The following is a 9,884-nucleotide window of genomic DNA, read 5'->3' as shown; positions in this document are numbered from 1 at the left end:
GGGCTGTTGATTTCGTAGATTCTTCAGGCACCAGAACATTCAGGATTAATCATACCCTCACGTGCTCCAGCACACGAGTGGTGTATTACGCCCAGTGCCCCTGTCCTAAGATCTATGTAGGTCTTACAACACGAGAACTTCGGGTCCGTGTGAGGGAGCACGTGAGGGATATCCTGAACGCACAAGAATTAAAGGATGGTGAGGTTCTTAAACCGATTGCAAGGCATTTTAGGGAATTCCACTCATGTAACTCGAAGCTCCTCAAAATAAAGGGGATTGATTGTATCCAGGTGGACCTTCGTGCGGGATGTGTATCCAAAAGGCTGGCTCAGTGTGAGAGCCGCTGGATTTGGACCCTGGGGACACTACGTCCCGAGGGCCTAAATGAAAATCTGGGATTCTCTGCTTTTCTGTAACCGCTGGGCCCACAACTGTGGACTCTATCATTTCTTTTAACAGCATGTGTGTTATTCACTTACAAATTTTATTGACTTTTTTATCTTTTTATCTTTTTGTCTTCCTTTATAGCACTTCTACATTGCTCTGTAGGGACGTCTGCCTCTCATCATCTGCTTTATTCGTTCTAAGATAGTACTGGACTCCGATTTCTTGACTGCTCATCCTTCTAGAAGTTTGGCTATGCTATTGCCGATTGACCTGCTCTGATATGATATTTTGATTGTGTATGGTAACAGAGCATTACCATGTGTCCATGGATCTTGGATTTACTATCCAATATTCTTTATTCTCATCCACTTGATGACTATTATTTTTCAGTACTTTTCTATTTTTCACATTTCTTCACACTTTTTTCGTTTGCACTTATCTCCATCACTTTCTTACACATATCCAGTCCTAAGTTTCATTGATTCATTCTTTCATAGTTTACACGATGCAGCTTTACCTTTACTCATTAATGGTAAATCATCCCTCTGTGTTCCCTCCTTACCACTTGTATACATTCATTATGCACAAGCACTTTTGCACTTTTATATGTAGCCCTATATTTAAGGGCACTCGCGTATCTACGGTATGCAAATTATTCTGTCACTTTATTTATTTACTTAGTCACTCACCCTCACCTTCATGAATTAATTGATTAGTCTTTTTGGCTATGATTCTGGTTCACATATATATTTTTTATTATTGTCACCATGATGTTTATTATTATTCACATCTATTTTCATTATCTCTAGTATACATATTCATCATTCATTATTATCATGATTCATTGATTCATTTATTATTTATTTATTATTTTTTATTGGTATTACTATTGTCATTTTTATGATCATTACCTTTATCTTTTATCTCTAATTATGATTGATCTATGGACTCATTATTAATCACTATTATACATGGTAATTGCCCGAACCTATATTACATTTGGTTCGGTTATTTATTCATTCCTTACTATTTTTTATCTATCATTGTTGGCATTATTCGAATCAAGGCCTGTCTTTTGCTTTTCGCTCTTTACCCCAATCATGTCCATTATGCTAATGATGTGTACAACTATATATTTATATGTTTATATCATGTCTTATCATGTGTGCAATTGTATATTTATATGCGTTTATCGTGCTTATATTACATCCATGATTTGTACAATTATATATTTATTTATATGTTACTATTATGCTTATATTATGCTATTTATTTGTACAAATATAATTATAGATGTATATGTCATATGATGAGTGGATGCTGGGCTGTCCACAATATCGATAAATTGGATGCGCCAGTATATGTACTATTACTCTTGCGTTGTTCATAACTCTGCATGTTACATCTTTTCCGATGCACTGACGTCCCGGTCCTCCTCCCCTTTCTGTGTTGCGTGCGCGCGTCTTTGGTCACTGCCTACGGCATCTCACGCCCGAGCGTCCAGACGTCACGCCGCCCGATCAGGTGACTGTGTCATGTGATGTGGGCGTGTCGACGGGACGCCGGCCGTGGGATTGCCGGAAGTGCCAGTGTGCGGATCGCGCGCGCCAATCCACCAACACACCAGGGGATGAGTAAGTGCTACATCCATTGGTCGAAGGAGACTTTAAATACCTGGTCCACAGTGATGGCGCTACCCCCTGACGAAGGCACGCCGAAACGCGCGTTGGGGTAGCGCCATCATGGTTTTCCGTTCACACCTGGTCCTCTTCTGGTGAGTTTCAGATCACAGTTTCCCAGTCATGGCTATGTGCTGCCAATGCTGAGACTTCTCACTTGGCTTACAATCGCCTACTCATTGGTATACTGCCTACGTATTTCTGTACGGCCAATGTTTTCTGTACTGAATTTTATGCACTACAGCCATAGTGGGTTCCTTCTTTTGATCTTTACTCACCCTATACACAAATCTATTTACTATATACTGTATTCATGGGTTGGTCATTGTACCACACACAACTTTGTTTTCCCATGTCTACAGTAATATCATTGATAGATTACTCTATTTATATTTTGTGATCAGTGTGTTCGTCCAGGGTGGCGCTCGTTCTCTCTTCCCTGTTCCCTTACCCTGTCTTTGCCATCTATTACATGTGCATTTTTTATTATGAATTCAATAAAAACGTGTATTTTTCTAATTATTAGTTTGGTACTTTAAGCTCCTTTCCTCTGTTTTCTGCCTCAATCAGTTGTTAGTTGAAGCAGGTATATCACCCTCAAGAAGTAATTTTGTGGACGCAGGTATATGGAAAACCTCTATCACTATTTTGTGGTAGCTGATATATGGCAGGCCTCAATCAGTTGTTAGTTGAAGCTGGTATATCATCCTAAAGCAGTAATTTTGTGGACGCAGGTATATGGAATACCTCAATCATAGAGTTCAGCGGACACCTGGATGTTCAATGGGTTCGGCCGAACTTCACAAAAAAGTTCGAGTTCGGGACCCGAACTTGACCCCGAACACCATTGAAGTCAATAGGAACCCTAACTTTTGAGCACTAAAATGGCTGCAAAAATGTCATGGAAAGGGCTATAGGGCTGCAAATGCCAGCAATATGTGGTTAAGAGCATGACAAGTGCTCTGAAAACAAATGTGGATAGGGAAATGACTTTAAATAACATAAAATACTTAAAAATTAAAAAAAATTATAATCTTGATCTAGGAGGACGAGGTCCATATGGAGTAGGAGGTTGAGGAGGCGGTGGATGTGGCGGTGTAAGTGGAAGTGGCGGTAGAGGAGGAGGAGGTAGCCTACATTACTTTTTGGTTTTAAATTTTTTTAAATTAGGGTACACCCCAAAACATTGGGAAATATAACCTGTGATAACCCTCTCCAGTCGTGCTAAACACACGTTCAGACAATACACTGGCTGCACCTCCAAGGCGTAAAGGGCAAGCTCAGGCCATGTGGCCAATTTGGAGACCCAGAAGTTGAAGGGGGCAGACCCATCATTCAGTACGTGTAGGCGTGTGTACACATACTGCTCCACCATGTCGCACGTCCCTGTGATGTCCACGATCTAATTGGATATCTTCTCTATCAACTTTCGATATTCTACCATGTTGATCACGGGTGGCGGGGAATCAGGGTTCCAGGCCGGAGAGGGAGCCTGAGAAAAGGAAACCACATCCAAGGGAGGTCAATGGATGAAATGAAATGTAATCGAGCGGAAATGTGGGCAAAGTATTGAAGCATAAGCTGCCAAGTTAAGGAGGGGGGCGCGGCAAATACCCACTCCCGACTCGGGGAGGTAGTGACGATAAATAACAATACAGGACTCTTAAGATGCCCTGTAATTGTAATGATTAATAAAATATTATAGGTAATGTCACTGGGATATTTTAAATTTGGAAACGTTTCAGGAGAGGCCCTGCTGCCGCTTTGTTGACTCTAGAAAACTTCTGCCTGATCGCACATCCCTGTGACATCCACCATCCATTTGGATATCTGCTCTATCAACTTTTGATGTTCTTTTCTGAGCCTACCATGTTAATCACGGTTATCGGCGAATCAGGGTTCCATGCCGGAGAGGGAGCATGAGAAAGGGAGACCTCATGCAAGGGAGGTCAATGGCTGCAATGGGATGAAGCAGAAATGTGGGACAAGTTATTAAAGCAGAAGGATCGAATGAAAGGGCCGAATAAAGTTGAATTTTACAAATTTAAGTCCCTGTCACCTATACAGAGCAGGGGTTTTTCATTGCCAGAAATGGGTAATGTCACCCACCAATGGAACAGATTATTTTTAAAAATTTCGGTCCCTGTCACCTATGCAGAGCAGGGGTTTATTCACAGCAAAAAATTATAAAATGTCAACCCAAGAATGCAACTCAAAAATACGTGAAATTTATTAACCTATCTACTAGGTAGAGCAGGGGGTCTATCACAGCTACAAATTGTTGCATGTCACCTGAAAATGTAACAGTAAAATTTGTAAAATCGATTAGGCTGTCAACTAGGTAGAGCAGGGGTATATCAACCAGGTGAATTTCAACCAAAAATGTAACAGACAAATTTTTTTTTTTTTTTTACCTGTCTACTAGGTATAGCAGTGGTATATCACACCCAAAAATTGGTGAATTTCGCTCGAAAATGTAATAGACAAATGAGTGATTTTTTTAACCTGTGTACTAGGTAGAGCATGGGTATATCACACCCAAAAATTGGTGAATTTCACCCGACAAAATTTAACAGACAAATTAGTGAATTTTTTTTACATGTCTACTAGGCATAGCAGTGGTATATCACACCCAAAAATTGGTGAAATTCACCCGAAGGAGCCAATACACCCATAGTACAAAGAAATGAAAAGAAATCAAAAAGAAATAAAAATGCAAAATTATTATTCCGATGGCTTATACTTGTAGGAGGGTAGGCAGACGTCTCATAAGCATTGGATTGGGGCGATGTCCCTGATACTGACCCTATCTCTGCCACCCTGCCTACGAACGGAATAGCCGCCCCTATAGGGGCGATCCCGTGTCTCGTGCCTCCTAATGGCTCTAAGGTAACCCTGACATGGGGAAGTATTCCAACTATGTGGAATAGTGGCCCGAAATATGGACCTGGACTAATATAAGTGCCAAAAAATAACAACCAGATATAGTGCCCCAGATGGGGTGACAATAACCACCCAATGCTGTATAATAAAGAAGAAAAAAAGAAATGTGATGTGAAAAGAGATACAACACAAATTGGAAAAAATGTCCTAAAGGATGTCCTTCACCGTCCCTACTCGTTTCGCCTAGTTGATTTCAGGCTCCTCAGGGGACATACCAACATTGCCAACATCAAAGTAACTGTCACCTTAAAAAAGTAGTCACTAGAGCAAAGAAAAAACAGAAAAATATTTGTCAAATAACAATGTAGCCGTTATTATGATGACTAACAGACTGCTGAATAACCAATAAATAGAGCCAAGAGACAAAAAGTTTGTTACACTATCCTATAAAGACACAAGGTACCCAGCCTTTTATATTGTACCATAAATCTCCTGAGCTGATAATGATATTTACCTATGAATGTACACAATGCATAAATAAATAAATTAGCGAATAAATATGGACGCTATACTTATGGACATATTGGTAAGGTAAAGATGATACCCATATACAGTCCTGATCAAAAGTTTAAGACGACTTAAAAAATGGCAAAAAATCATATTTTACATTGTTGGATCTTAACAAGGTTCCAAGTAGAGCTTCAACATGCAACAAGAAGAAATAAGAGTAAGACAAAACATTTTTTGAGCATTCAATTAATTGAAAATAACGATTAAACTGAAACAGGCTGTTTTTCAGCTGATCAAAATTTTAGGACCACATGCCTTTAAAAGGCCAAATCTGTGCAAAGATGTAGATTCGTTGTCATTTTCTGTCAGATAGTAACACGTTGCGATGGCAAAGCCCAAAAAACTCCCTTTTTGAACGTGGTCGGGTTGTTGAACTGCATAAGCAGGGTCTCTCACAACGCGCCATCGCTGCTGAGGTGGGACGCAGTAAGACAGTCATTTGGAATTTCTTAAATGATCCTGAGGGTTATGGAACAAAAAAGTCAAGTGGAAGACCCCCAAAAATTTCCGCAGCACTGAGCCGGAGGATCCAATTGGCTGTCCATCAAGACACTGGACGATCCTCGACCCAAATTAAGGCCCTTACTGGTGCTGACTGCAGCCCCATAACCATCAGAGGGCATCTGAGACTAAAGGGTTTCAAAAACAAAAAACGCTTTCAAAGACCTCATCTCCTTGAACGCCACAGAACTGCTCGTTTGGACTTTGCAAGAGAGCACCAAACATGGGACAGTCAAATGTGGAAGAAAGTTTTATTCTCTGATGAGAAAAAATGTAACCTTGATGGTCCTGATGGTTTCCAACGTTACTGGCATGACAAACAGATCCCACCTGAGATGTTTTCTACATGCCATAGAGGAGGAGGCGCCATAATGTTCTAGGGTTCTCTTTCCTTCAGTGGAACAATGGAGCTTCAGGAAGTGCAGGGGCGTCAAACGGCCGCTGGCTATGTCCAGATGTTGCAGAGAGCATTCCTCATGACTGAGGGCCCTCGTCTGTGTGGTAAAGACTGGATTTTTCAACAGGACAACGCTACAGTAGACAATGCCCGCAGGACAAGGGACTTCTTCCAGGAGAATAACATCACTCTTTTGGCCCATCCTGCATGTTCCCCTGATCTAAATCCAATTGAGAACCTTTGGGGATGGATGGCAAGGGAAGTTTACAAAAATGGACAACAGTTCCAGACAGTAGATGGCCTTCGTGCGGCCGTCTTCACCACTTGGAGAAATGTTCCCACTCACCTCATGGAAACGCTTGGATCAAGCATGCTGAAATGAATTTTGGAAGTGATAATCAATAACGGCGGAGCTACTCATTACTGAGTTCATGTTTGGAAGTTGGATTTCTGTTTTGGGGAGTTTTTTTTTTTTTTGGGAGGTGTGGTCCTAAACTTTTGATCAGCTGAAAAACAGCCTGTTTCAGTTTATTTGTTGTTTTCATTAAATTGAATGCTCAAAAAATGTTTTGTCTCACCCCCATTTCTTCTTGTTGCATGTTGAAGCTCTACTTGGAACCTTGTTAAGATCCAGCCATGCTAAATATGATTTTCTGCCATTTTTCAAGTGGTCTTAAACTTTTGATCAGGACTGTATAATGGATGATGATAACTGGTAATAGACAACAACTATATCAGCATATTCTGGCCAATAAAGTAAATGGTACATAGTGCGTCCTTAATAAACAATTGATACTTACGTGCCCATAGATGTAGGGGGGTGACCCATGTCAGATATAAACGAATCCCAGGAGGCAAGAGATGGCTGAGTTGTCCGCAGATGAAGGCAGCAAGAAGCTCAACACACTGTCGCTATTTATACCTTACTTCCGGGTACCGTCTAACGTCATCGGTTTCCACGTGACACCACTGCCGATCATGTGACCGATTTAGCCGGCTAAGCGAGCCGTACAGTACAAGTGTGGATATATTGTGCGCCGACAGTGGTATGGGAACTGAACAATAGGTATTGCGATCCATATATAATAGTTTTATTACGTGTTAAGTGTGGTCTCTTATGCTGATCACTTGACTTGGCAAAAGATCATGTGATCCAGCCAACTTGCAAAAATAGAAGTGTTTAAACGAACCGGAGATATGCGGTGGATAATTACAGCACAGGGAGGGAGGGAAATAAGTGCCAATCCTGAAAATGGTTGACCCAGAGCGCAAACGATTCAATGGGTTGCCTCATAGCCGTCATGCAGCGGAAACGAAAAATTAAGAAATGTTGAAAACAGTCTTAATTAAAATAATTTGCTTGTTCGACATTTGCAGTTTTTATGGAGATCTATGTTTCTTAAGGGACGGAAAGCACACAAACCCTAGTTATATGCTGAAGCCACAGAAGTCCATCTGTCCTCCTTTAGTGCTCACATTTATATTTTATTTTGGGTAGAAATAGGAATTTGAAATGGAATTTTATGGAGAAAAAAGTAAAACTATTCAGTGGAAAATGTTGGCACAAAATAATCGATAGGGTTACTTCCTGACCTTAGGCATGTTTCAAAAAGCAGCAGTTACTAGGGGATGTAGCTCAGTGGTAGAGCGCATGCTTTGCATGTATGAGGCCCCGGGTTCAATCCCCAGGTTCAATCCCTGGCATCTCCAAATTTTGTAGAACAGATTACTTACAAATCAGAGTCACATCACGTTTTTCTCTCAAGGGTCCTCTACAAAACAACTTCAGCTGGTTTGGGTATTCACAAACGAAATATCACCATTCAAAATGCATGGTTTCCTATCCAGGTTATCACCGCCGTTTGCACTTCAAGGCTTTCTTCACATGAGTTGCTTTTGGTGCACCAATAACAATCTAAATCCCAAGACTTAAACTTTGTGCTAAGTAAGCAGGTGAACTTGCTAAAGTTATAAATGCACTTTAAGCTCCTTGAATGTGTAATCTTTCAACTCGTGCTTCTTCTTCTTCTAGATAGCTCAGAGAAGATTTATTCTTCAGCTCTGTAACCCTGTCACAAATAATAATCTTTTCATTATTGCAAGGATACAGTCTGGAAATAAACTTCATCTGGATGCTTCATACATGCCTTTGAGATGAGTTGAAGCTGTCTGATAGATAATTAAGTAGTCGGTATAAACGGTCGATGCACAAAACTATAGTGATTCCCTAGAGTGCCAGGGGATGTAGCTCAGTGGTAGAGCACATGCTTCGCATGTATGAGGCCCCGGGTTCAATCCCCGGCATCTCCATGTTTTAACCATATCGGCTAATCAAAAGAGAGAATTAAACACAACTCATATCTGCCAATCCTGATAATGGTTGACCCAGAGCGTAAACGATTCAATGGGTTGCCTCATAGCCGTCATGACGCAGAAACGAAAAATTAAGAAATGTTGAAAACAGTCTTAATTAAAATAATTTGCTTGTTCGACATTTGCAGTTTTTATGGAGATCTATGTTTCTTAAGGGACGGAAAGCACACAAACCCTAGTTATATGCTGAAGCCACAGAAGTCCATCTGTCCTCCTTTAGTGCTCACATTTATATTTTATTTTGGGTAGAAATAGGAATTTGAAATGGAATATTATGGAGAAAAAAGTAAAACTATTCAGTGGAAAATGTTGGCACAAAATAATCGATAGGGTTACTTCCTGACCTTAGGCATGTTTCAAAAAGCAGCAGTTACTAGGGGATGTAGCTCAGTGGTAGAGCGCATGCTTTGCATGTATGAGGCCCCGGGTTCAATCCCCGGCATCTCCAAATTTTGTAGAACAGATTACTTACAAATCAGAGTCACATCCGTTTTTCTCTCAAGGGTCCTCTACAAAACAACTTCAGCTGGTTTGGGTATTCACAAACGAAATATCACCATTCAAAATGCATGGTTTCCTATCCAGGTTATCACCGCCGTTTGCACTTCAAGGCTTTCTTCACATGTGTTGCTTTTGGTGCACCAATAACAATCTAAATCCCAAGACTTAAACTTTGTGCTAAGTAAGCAGGTGAACTTGCTAAAGTTATAAATGGACTTTAAGATCCTTGAATGTGTAATCTTTCAACTCGTGCTTCTTCTTCTTCTAGATAGCTCAGAGAAGATTTATTCTTCAGCTCTGTAACCCTGTCACAAATAATAATCTTTTCATTATTGCAAGGATACAGTCTGGAAATAAACTTCATCTGGATGCTTCATACATGCCTTTGAGATGAGTTGAAGCTGTCTGATAGATAATTAAGTAGTCGGTATCATCGGTCGATGCACAAAACTATAGTGATTCCCTAGAGTGCCAGGGGATGTAGCTCAGTGGTAGAGCACATGCTTCGCATGTATGAGGCCCCGGGTTCAATCCCCGGCATCTCCATGTTTTAACCATATCGGCTAATCAAAAGAGAGAATTAAACACAACTT

The 9,884-nt window shown here is 40.6% G+C and overlaps 3 non-coding genes across 3 annotated transcripts; all 3 read left to right on the top strand.

Moving 5' to 3' along the window:
• The first annotated feature begins 8,655 nt into the window (after positions 1-8,655).
• TRNAA-CGC lies at positions 8,656-8,727 on the top strand. Its single transcript has one exon. It is a non-coding gene; the product is annotated as a tRNA-Ala (tRNA).
• A 439-nt stretch (positions 8,728-9,166) lies between these two features.
• Positions 9,167-9,238, top strand: TRNAA-UGC. Its single transcript has one exon. It is a non-coding gene; the product is annotated as a tRNA-Ala (tRNA).
• Positions 9,239-9,765: 527 nt separating this feature from the next.
• TRNAA-CGC lies at positions 9,766-9,837 on the top strand. Its single transcript has one exon. It is a non-coding gene; the product is annotated as a tRNA-Ala (tRNA).
• The last annotated feature ends 47 nt before the right edge of the window (positions 9,838-9,884 follow it).

This window comes from Bufo gargarizans, chromosome 4, assembly GCF_014858855.1.
Source record: "Bufo gargarizans isolate SCDJY-AF-19 chromosome 4, ASM1485885v1, whole genome shotgun sequence".
NCBI lineage: Eukaryota > Metazoa > Chordata > Amphibia > Anura > Bufonidae > Bufo > Bufo gargarizans.
The sequence above is the reverse complement of the archived record's forward strand: the minus strand, read 5'-3'. Positions and strand labels throughout refer to the sequence as shown.